This window comes from Talpa occidentalis, unplaced genomic scaffold (genome assembly GCF_014898055.3).
Source record: "Talpa occidentalis isolate TD23 unplaced genomic scaffold, MPIMG_talOcc4v2.1 talOcc4.5, whole genome shotgun sequence".
Taxonomy (NCBI): Eukaryota; Metazoa; Chordata; class Mammalia; order Eulipotyphla; family Talpidae; genus Talpa; species Talpa occidentalis.
The window spans coordinates 20,418,777-20,429,935 of record NW_023604861.1 but is presented as its reverse complement, the minus strand read 5'-3'; the positions used below and the strand labels follow the sequence as shown (position 1 = coordinate 20,429,935).

Below are 11,159 nucleotides of genomic sequence, written 5' to 3'. Positions count from 1 at the left end.
AATGATCATATATATTAACTTCAAGTATTTTATGTGAGAATGACAAATATAAGTTTCTTCTCTACTTCATCATTTTATGATATTTAATTTGTACTTACTTTGCAATATATATTTGTATTTATGTCTATATATTTAAAAGTTTCTTATTCTTTTCATTAGTGATATATTTACAGACCTAATGGGTTATCACTTACCTACAAGTAGGCCAGAAATACAAAGAAATGTATTGCTTCCTGTATCTGGAAATGAAAGGTGTGAGTGGTAGAAAATATGTCTTGGAAGTTCTTTCCAACTTCTACATTCAATGATTCTACTTCATTGGTTGTAATAGTCAGAGGAGAAGGGTGGATCTCCCCCATCTTCAAAACTCAATTCAATATTTCCTTTTTCCTTGACACTCTCTCCCCCACCCATGATGCTCCATTCCATCCCCACAGAGAAGAATCTGTATTAATCTCCCCTTCTATAAATATCCATGACACTTTGACTGACTTGCTAATACAGGATGGATCAGATTGCACTATGCCAGGCACACAAGTTTATTTCTCCTTGCTCTTTGGCTCTCTCCAAGCTGAGAATGTCTCGGAGGTTACCAGGAGCCCACCATCATCACGTTTAATGAACCAAAGGCAGCAAATGAATACTCTCTGCTTTCTTAAACTGGAAAAGCACAGAGTAGACTTTATTTCATGTTATAAAAATAAAAATGGGCACAGCTCATTTTTTAAAGAATATACATTTCAATGTTAGCCCATTCTTGATAATAAAATGCATAGCTTTTTCTTCCTTTTTATAGCGTGATTATCATCATGGTGGGTGTAATCACATCAAATGTTGTTTTATTTTAATAGTGATTTGGATTCTGACATATTTACTATCATTTCAGTAATTATGAAAAACAAATTTCATAGTCTCCTGATGCCTTTGTTCATCAGCTACAATATTTAATGTAAAACCTGGGGTAAGAATTTCAGGGGCTCTCATGAGTTTTCTTAGCTTTCTAACCTGCAAGCTGAGAGTCAGTTCCTCAGTTTAGCTTGGAAATGTGCGTAGTTAAGGAAGCAGCGAACCAGGGGCAAGAAGAAAATCCAGGTCCATACATCCCTTTCTCTCTCCACTAAAACTTCAATTCCTTTCATGCCTGCTCATATAATTCAATCTTGCAAAAGAGGAATAAATATGCCTCCCTTCTAAATCCACATGGCTGACATAGCTCAGTCTTGTTCCTAGCTCCATGAAAGTATCAGTATGTGTGTACACACTTAAATCCTACTCTATTAGCCAATATTTTTAAAAGATATAAATGTGAAAGAAAAAAGATGTAAAAAGTAAAATAGATGTGAATGTCATAAAGGAGACACTCAGGGACATAGCTAAAAGATTAAAGGTAAATATATATTATGAGACGTAATAAGGTGGTCAGGATGAAATTAAGTTGAAATGTAATATATGGCGATGAAAGGAAATTAAATATGAAACCCTGAGATACTTATTAAGCCGTCAGTGAGAATCTGGATGATGATGTCACGACTAGGAGAGAAGACTTGTGCAAAGTTGGACGAGATCCAGTTTGTGCTGTAGATTTATGCAGTTAATTTTGTCCCCTGACTGCATTCAGATGAGCATTTCTCCGCGACATACACCAAGAAAATTGCTGCATTATAGCTGTGTTAATGGTAATCAGCATGCTAATGAGCACCAGAAGGTCGTTACAGCAAAGAGAGGTTCAAAGATGTATAACCTAGAGGAAACAAGAATGTAATTCTTCAGGGAATGCAAGTGTCTTGTTTGTAGGTCATAGATTATTTGTTTTGGTCACTGCATTGCACAGGGAGTTTAATTTAAGCAGGAAAAAAAATGAAGCTTTTTGAATTGAGAGAGAAGCCCTGCTTAATTAAGGAAAGTCATGCTGGATAGCTTTGAATTTGTGTAAAAAGAGAATTCTTCAGTAGACCTAAGATCATTCTAATTGTGCTGTCCCATGCGGAATTATATCTGTGCTTACGCAAAATGTGAGAATTTTATTTGTATTTATTCTTAATAACTCCTTCGTGTTAATGCCAGTAGCTCCTTAATAGCTCTCTGGCAAGGACAGGGTCAAAATATCAGGGGGTGAAAAAGGTGACCGACCGAAATTAAGTCTCAGTGCTATGCAATTTCAGGGTGGAAGTTAGAGAATTAAGAAATATGTCATTGTTTACTTCAGATGCACATTTGGGCTTCAAAAGGTTAAGTATTTATTGGAACTGACGAAGGAGAGTATTCGGTCAGGAACATTGCAACTCTAGCTTATTAAAAAGTTCAGGGACAGAAACGGATTTTAGGTTAAGCTGAGTATTTCTCCCCAGTAACCTCCTCACAAAGATTCAGGGAGCCATATTAGCTCATCAATTCCTATATTGTATCAATAGAAACAGAATCGTAATATCACTTGCTTTAATCATTATAGAGGTTTTGTGTTTTTGCTTAATGAGTACTTTTAAATAGAATGTTTTGCTAATATGTTCTTAGGGTAGGTTTTATAACCAAAGAAGGATGCCTTAGAAATGAACAATGGTAATAATTTGCATTTCCCTTTTCCACTAATGCGTGGAATTTGTCACAGTATTCAAGTGAATGTTTTCCTCTTCCCAGAAAGACAAATGCAATGGATCCTAATAAATTAGATCAATACAGATAATAGATAGATGATAGACAGATACAGACATATATATATATGACTTATTACAGTACAAGGCGATATGACATATCAATATCCTACACTGTAGCATAGACATTTAACAATTTCCAACCTAGCACTTCTCCAAATAAAAATCCATAGTTTATATTTACCAGTTTTCTCAAATAAACACTCCCTCTTTGTAATGTCAGGAAACATCTTTTGTTCTGAATTTTCAAAGATAAACACCAGAGGGCCAAGTCCTAAAACTTCCTCACTGAAAAGAAAAACACACTTTGAAACCAGGGTTTTGTTTGGGTCTATACTGTCGCCTTTTTTCAGAACATCTGTGACATATACCTTCTCATAAAATGTACTATCCTGGGCCTCCCTGGCAGTGCAGGGGTTAATGTCTCAGCACTATCAAGCTATCGCCAGCACTGAGGCTTGCATTCGATCCCCTGCCAGGGAGCTACCCACATGGCACAGCAGACCTCTCCTGTCTCTCCCGCTGCTCCCCTCAGCAGTGTATTTCGGTCAGTCTGCCTGTTCTGCTCCCCGCTCTGTCGCTGGTGAATCCTCTCATCCCCTGCACCTCTGGCCTGTACCCCAGTTCTTCAATGCAAACACAAATAAATCTTCTAAAAATTGTACTATAAGGAATAATTTGATAAGGAATAATTTGGCTGGAAAAGAATAGGCTTCCATGCCAATTTGAGAAGGAAAAAGAAAGAGTAAAACAAAAAGAGAAAGTGAAAAACAGCTGGAAAGAGAGAAGGAAGGAAGGATGGATGGAAGGGCTTCGTGGAGTCACAGCACCTCCACTTTCGGGGAGCTGGTTTCATTAGGGCGCTAACCTAGTCGCTGACGCCCTTGTAATAAATTCCTCTGTGCAAAAAATATCAAAGAGATGAGGAAACATGCAGCCACAAGTTTTCTCAGGCAGATGCTCTGAGATAAAGAAGGGGAGGGGAATTGCTCCCTTTTTTCTCAATTTGTATTAGTACTTACAATGGGCACCACTAATTTTTCACCCCAAATAACCGCACTATGCTTGAGATTTGGGTTCTGAGTCCCCCGGGAAGGGCAGGAGGAGTCCAGGTGTTCTGGTTCCGAACTCAGAGCTTCCGGGTGGGTCCAGGAGGCCCCTCAGATCCCCTCTGTGCTTCTCCTACCTAAATGGGCATTAGAATCACCTGGGATCCTGGTCAACTGGAAGATTTAGGGGCTCTCCAGAGGCGGGGAGGGGGTGGCTGGGCACCTGCATTTCTAAGCATCTGCAGGTGATGCGGGTCTGAGCCCACACTCAGAACAACTAGCACCGCCTCCCTAGCCCCGGGGGCACAGACTCCCACCCTTGCACAGACACGTGCCCTCAGAGAAATCATTTGACCTCTTTCATTCAGTGGGGTACCCCGTGAATAAGTACTTGACTATAAAAGTTAGGAAATTGCTTCTCAGAGCTGCAGTGACTTGGAGGCATAAACGGTGGCACTAGGCATAAGTACACTTACGAGCACACTTAGTTTAGCCCTGAAAGGGATGTGGGATGTTCCCTGGAATATGTCCAGCTCCCACATGTAAGGTAGCCCCTTCCGCTGTCAGAGAGCTCCCAATTTCATATCTGTGGAACAATCTACTGCCTTATACCTTTGATCCATGGGGTCTACTTATGTCATCTAGGACTACAGAGGATAAAATAAGATGGAAAGCACTCACACCTCCGTAGCACTTGAGAGCTAATAAAACAAATTTATGTTGATTATCTGATCTTATCAGCAGAACCCTTTATGTATTTGCAGCCAGTGGCGTTTCTCACATTGCCTTATCTTCTGTAGGTGAAACTGCCAGGGTTTGCAGACCCTTCAGCACCTTGATTTCCTTCATTTATACTCACGATAGTTTTTAGTGTCTCCTATTTAATTAGGTACAAATTAATGGCAATTAAAGAATTAGGCCTTATCTCAGTAAATACTTCCTAGTAAAGACTTCCCTAGAACAAACGCTTTCTTTTCTTAGGTTAATGTGCTGCATTTGAAATAAGTATTCCCTTCTTATGAATAGGCATAAACAAAACATTCTTATCAGGAAAAAGTAGGTGTCAAATAGGTTTGTTCAACATTTTTCCATGTCTGTAACAAATTTGTTGTAAACTTGTTTTTATTGCACATGCCATGCTACATGAGCGCAACCAAGATTTCAGGGAAGAAGAAACCATGATTATGAGGACCCTTATCACCCCAAGGGTCTGCCTCGTGTCACAGACAATGTAGTAGGGTTGAATTGTCAACATACACTGTATGTTGATTGATTCAGACTTTGAGATGCTCAAATGCTTCTCTCTGAAACAGAACCTCCACATACAAAGAGGAAGGGGTACGTGGCTTCATGACATTGGAGGAGGGGAAGCTGGCCCACGCAGACACACCATCCCTGGCTGACCCTTGTTTGGGAGGCATCTCCACTATGTCCTGAGCCCACCTGTTGCAGGGAATCCTGCAGTGATCTTGTGCTTTATTCTTTCAGCTCCCAGGAAAACTGTGTGTCTCTACCATGTCCATTAATTGGTTCCCTCATTCTTAAAGTCTCCTGCAATGTTGTCCTCAAGACAGATCAACTATGTGTCAACTCATCTTCTATAGCAGATGGAAACTGAGAAAGCCCCAAGAGGGTCAACAGATCTTTGTTCTGTCTGACTACACTGCTCCTCCTTAAAAGTCTTCTCTCAGGATTCTAAATGGGAAGGTGGAACCAGGACATCATCCTCTTGCTGCTCCTTGCTAAGTCAGAGCACATCTAGGCTACGTGGTACAACAGGAATTGGGGCCACCATCATATATGCTCAAACATTATTAAGCAATGTGGGATTATAGAATAATAATAATAATACCATTGCTGTGACGATTGAGTAAGTTTACTTATCTACAAATATTTTAAACAATATCCAACTCCTAGTATCCAGTATTATTTTCTAATTACTATTGGCACTATATAAATATTTGCGAACTGTATTGAAGGACTCTCGTTATGTTTTAGTTCACCTTCTTCTCTAGGGAACTATATGGTTTTGGAAGCCACAGATCATAAGGGCAATGATTTCTATTTCTAAATCTATTCATGTTACAGCCCATGATGCCCCACATCCCAGAGAGCAAGTTTATTGGTGTCCAACGTTTGCACAGACCGAGGAAGCACTTCTCACATAATATCCCACAACAAACAATAAAAGTCTACTTCAACCTTAGGGCTGAGAAAATATAAGAGTCCCTGCAGAGCCTCGGTGGATAAAGTGTGTGTTGACAGAAACACAGCTGTAGAGTCCTGGACTCTACACCAAACAAATAGTCCAAGTGTCCAAGTGTCTTTGGAAAGTTGCTTCATCTCACTAAACCTCACTTTCCATCTTGAAAATGGGAGTGAAAAAGCCTCATCTACCTCATAGGACAGATATAAGAAACATATGCCTAAAAATATGTGAATACTCATTTATCAAGAAGTCGATAATTTACAGAAGTAAAAGACTTGCTAATTACGCCATCAAAGCCTTCTTGAGCTCTGCTGTGAGTTTGTCTGACCCATGGGACCTTCCTGTGACATCCTCAAGGGACACCCCACCCCCATGGGACCTTGCATAGGACTTGACATTCATGTGTTTTGTGTGTGTACATGTGTGGGTGAATACTGACACCTCGATTTCCTCTCCATATTGAATCTCGCATCATCAGAAAGCAAATTACATATTATCTTCATATCAGGAATAAAATTTAAAAACTCATTCTAATAGCCAGCAGACAGTAAAGTAAAATTAGCTTCAGATGACTAAGAAAGAGCATAATGTTCTAGTTTACCGGAATCAAGGAAACCTAGTATATCCAGCAGCAATTTTTCTTCTTTCTTATTTTCTTTGCGGTGGAACTGAGAATAATGCCCTTAGGTTTTTCTCACTATATATGTAGATGGGGAGCAGAAAAGTGCAGCAATGGTACAGACTTAGCGGCACTACAATTAAAAAGGACTAAGGATAATTTGTTGATCTTTTAACACATTGTTTTTTACTATCAAGTCACCTCAAATCAACAATTTTAACATAATGTAATTCACCAAAAATATTATTTTAGGCATAAGAAAATTTTATAGGAGGAAACATATTGGATGAAGCATTGCTCATAGTGTAATTTTAATTCTGAAAGATCTTGCTAAGAGGGCTTATTTAAATAGGTTCTCCCTGAGATGAATATTTAGGGGGGAAAATTCCTACAGGATGATTTATAGCAAAATTATATGAACAGAATGAAGGACAGAAGAATTTTATTAGAAAAGGGTCTCATTTCCACAAAATATAAATTATACCTTTTAGAAAATATATTGAATTTTATTAATATTCTGTAGACAGCCTGAAGTGTTAATCTCCACCCCTACCTATAAGACTTTCATTATGATGTACAAGGTGTATTTACCCTTTAACCAAGTAATTTTTGAGCAACTCGGTAGAGTCCTCAGTTTACATATCGTACAGAATATTTTTGTGGCAGTTACAAGATCTTATCCTTTGTATTGTTGGCAACTTTTAATGATATATGGGGGGTGTATATTTCACATATAGCTATTCACACTGTAGGTAATATCATGCAAGAACACATATTAATGTTGAAATGATGGTATTTGATATCAGAGAAGAATGTTTTTCCAACATCCATTGTTATTGTTATTATTGTCTTAACCTTTTTCCTCAGTGGAGACATAATCAGTTTGGTTTTTTCAGTGCTATCATTAAAATTCTGCCTTGCTTCATCTTGAAATTTATAGTTAGAGGAATTACTTAGACTAGACAGACCATTGGGTGCTGTATTTATTGGCATTTAGAAATGACCTCATTTAGACCTTGGCTTGCTAATATTTTTTATGAGGAAATTGGCTTACTGTGATTCAAAAAACTTGGATATACATCCCCTTCCAGTCTGTTTTAGTCTTGAAGATTGAGCTCTTCTTTGGATGGTGACTTCATCCTAGCAAACATGAGTGAGGCGGTCATTGATGTAGGGTGAGTTTCAGCACAGAGAAGCTAAAACTTAAGTTTCATGTTATTTGAAAGTGAAGACTGAGAATAAGAATGAAGAGATGAAAGGGAAAAGACTGGACTCATTTTCACTCAAAAAAATATTAGTAAATAATTTCCTCTTAAATAAATATGCCCAGACCATAGTAATCAATGTTTCATACTCAGAGGGCATGAGAAATGGAACACAGGCCCCTGTTCTATTCAAAATACATATAAAATATACAGCTGCAAAATTATTCTTTATTTATAAAATGGGAATGACCTGGCAGTGATAGCTGGGTTTAAATTACAATCAGAAGTCGAATCTTTCTTACACCTTAAAAAAAATTTCATTGATTCCTCACTGAGCACAGTGAAGGCCAGCTCCCACCCACATCTCCACGCAGAGAACATTGAAGACAATTCTCTTCAAAGCACTGGGTGTTGGAAACACTAACATCTTAGCATTTCACTCCAGCCCATATATAAATGTGAAGTCCTGGGGAATTTCACAAGAGGGAAATCTCTGGTATTTTTAATTGGTCTAAATGGCAAGCAGCTCGAAGTAATAAAATGGGAGTTGACAGAACTTTTTTAGTGCAAATATTTCTAGGGTGCTCTTACAATTAATACATTCAGGAAGCCATAGCCTCTCCATTTGGATTAAAAAGAATTAAAATGAAATATTAGACCTGAAGACCTGTCAGTAGTTGTACTTAAAAGAATAAATGGGATTGTTAAAAGAAAAAAGGAATTGAATTGCCCCTACCTGCCTCTGTGGAAAAAACTGTGTTGTTCTCTGTGTTGTTCTCTCACCATGGAATTTCAGAGCTGTCAGAATTCTGAAAAGATTCTCTAATCTAGAACACACGTTTTCACAGCTGGAGATACACGCTCAGAGAAGCCTGGACAAGCGTAAGTCACACAAATGAACAACGGCAGAGTCAGGACTTGAACTTGAACGAAGTTCTTCTTATATCTATGTATCTTTTTTTTCCTTTTTTTTAGCATAGCTTTTATTTTTTTTAATATTTTATTTTATATAATTCTTACATCTTTTTTCATCTTTGCACAATGTATGCATTTTCATTTTGGTTATATTCCCCATACAATTGCACTTCCCTCTTATTTTGACTCTAGTCCTTAATCTCCTGGTCCCTGCCCCCCATAGTGTGTCTCTGATTTATAGTTGCTTGTTGATTTTGATTTTTACTTTGTATTGATTAGTCTTTTTCCTGGTCTTTTATTTAGTTCTAAATTCCTGCTATGAGTGAGACCATCCAGTATTTTTCTTTTTCTTTCTGACTTATTTCGCTGAGCATGATCCCTTCTAGCTCCATCCATGTTGCTGCAAATTGCATGTTTATCTTTTTTGATTGCTGAGTAATATTCCATTGTGTATATGTACCACATCTTCTTGATCCAGTCATCTATATTCTCCCTTGCTTTTCAGGAGCAGGGGGCTCACCAAAGTCCAACACTGTAAAGATACCAGAGATAGTCTTTGCCTTTAACAAAAAATAAACCAAACTCAATCTATCTCCACCCAACTAAATTTGATTCTCTCTTTCTAGCCTTCTTAGCTGTCCACTCTGGTTTTCAAAACTTAACATTACAGGTGAAAAAACCTAAATTGTGGAGATATCAGGGTAACTGATTCCAGATAAATTTTACACGTATGTGTATATGTGTGTTGTGTGTGTGTGTATGTGTGTGTGTGTATAAAGGATTTCCTTATACTACTATTATAGATTGGCTGTATGTTTGCAATTATATTCAAAATTTAGAGCTGCCCATAAGCCAATGAGTATTTTACCTAACATGGCCTAATTCAGCAGTAAGAAATTAAATCATTTGTATTTTAATGTAAAATTATAGGAATCACAGATTCCCAAATGTTTTGACATTTCACATTACAGATAAATTGTCAATAAATTTCAAATCATGTGTGTGTAACGTGGCCTTTTATTTTTATTGTAAATTTATTTGTTTTATTTATATATGTATGTAAGTCTTACCATATTTCAAAAAAGAAGTTAAAAGGGCACAGAAGTTACCTCTGCAGGTTTCCAGACCCCTTCAGTCAAGGTTTCACATATGTAGTCAACAATTAATACAACAATAAGGTGACCGGGCAGTTTTCTGCCTTGGTCCCATTTAATAACTTGGACAGGATGGAGCGGTATGGTCATCGTTACCATGTAGTGCAATCATTCAATAAATCAAACACAGGCTTCTCATTTAACTCATGCTGCTCATATTTCTGCACATGACCCAAATGGGAGAATCTGGACTATCCATTTATAAGGCTTATTCTTATGTGTTACTTAAAAATTTTTTATGCAATGTAAAAATAATAATTCCACAAAAGCTTCTTTCACTAACTACTTATCATTCAATGGCATGCTCTGGTCACTCAAGTTATTATCAATGGAAATTTGCAAAACCATAGGGAAAAAGGAAAGATAAGAAATATTTTCTTAGTCAGTATTTGGTGACTTTAAAATAAAAAGCCAGCCTTCTCTCTGCTAACTACGCTCTAAGTGTCACATTCAATGGCATCCTTTCAAATGGCCTGAATTGTATTCCTCACTTCCCTTGATTTATCCCTCTGTTGGCCCCTGCTGGAGAGCATCATTTTTTTTCTCTTGCCCTCTGTCTTCTATATTTCATTTCAGGTGTCTGTCGAGGCAACGAAAGATAAAGCTCCCTGCTTTCCTTTGTACTAAAGTTCTATATGGAATCAGTTCACCTGTCTGTCACTCCTCATTAAATTCTTACCCTCTTCATTCACATCCTGATCTTTGCAAATGAACATTTGCTTAATAAATGTTCCCAAGACTAACAGTGCAGAGTGAAAATCCCACACAGCAGTAAATTATTAACTCAGTCACAGAGGGAGTGCCATATATGACTTTTCAGAATGAGTTATTATGTGGATCATCATGTAATTATGAATTTTTCAAGCCATGATAGAGGAAAATTGAATATTTAATATTTTATGGACATATTCTACACTGAGGACATCTTTCAAAATTTTATGATAATTTTTAGAGTGAGCGAAGAGCTGAACAAAAGTTACAAAATAATTGCAAACTTGAATATTTAATCACTAGGGACATTGTTGGTTATTTCTCAGATTATATAATGTAACCAAGGCTGTGAACTTTTAATCATAGTGTATTCAAATGGAGGGAAAAGTGCATTAAAATCAAGCTATAAATATGTTTTTGTTGTTTAAGAAATAAGAATACAGAGCTTAATGTTGTCAAATTGAGACCTTAAGGTATAAATATTCATGTGAGGCAATCTTGAATGATTTGTTCTAAATGAGCTATTGCTGAACAAAAACTTTTTCAATTAGCCACTTTAAAATGTTCAAAATCCATACCAAGGAGTAAATATCAAAATATCCTTAAAATCTTGACTACAAATAAAATGGAAAAATGATACTGTTGTTTA

At 37.2% G+C, this 11,159-nt stretch overlaps 1 long non-coding RNA gene across 1 annotated transcript; it reads right to left on the bottom strand.

The window, feature by feature from the left end:
- Positions 1 to 1,379: 1,379 nt before the first annotated feature.
- LOC119259594 (uncharacterized) lies at positions 1,380 to 8,528 on the bottom strand. The gene is made up of 3 exons (XR_005128506.2): positions 8,467 to 8,528; positions 7,580 to 7,665; positions 1,380 to 1,741 (listed from the first exon to the last, which is right to left on the bottom strand). It is a non-coding gene; the product is annotated as an uncharacterized LOC119259594 (long non-coding RNA).
- Positions 8,529 to 11,159: the final 2,631 nt, after the last annotated feature.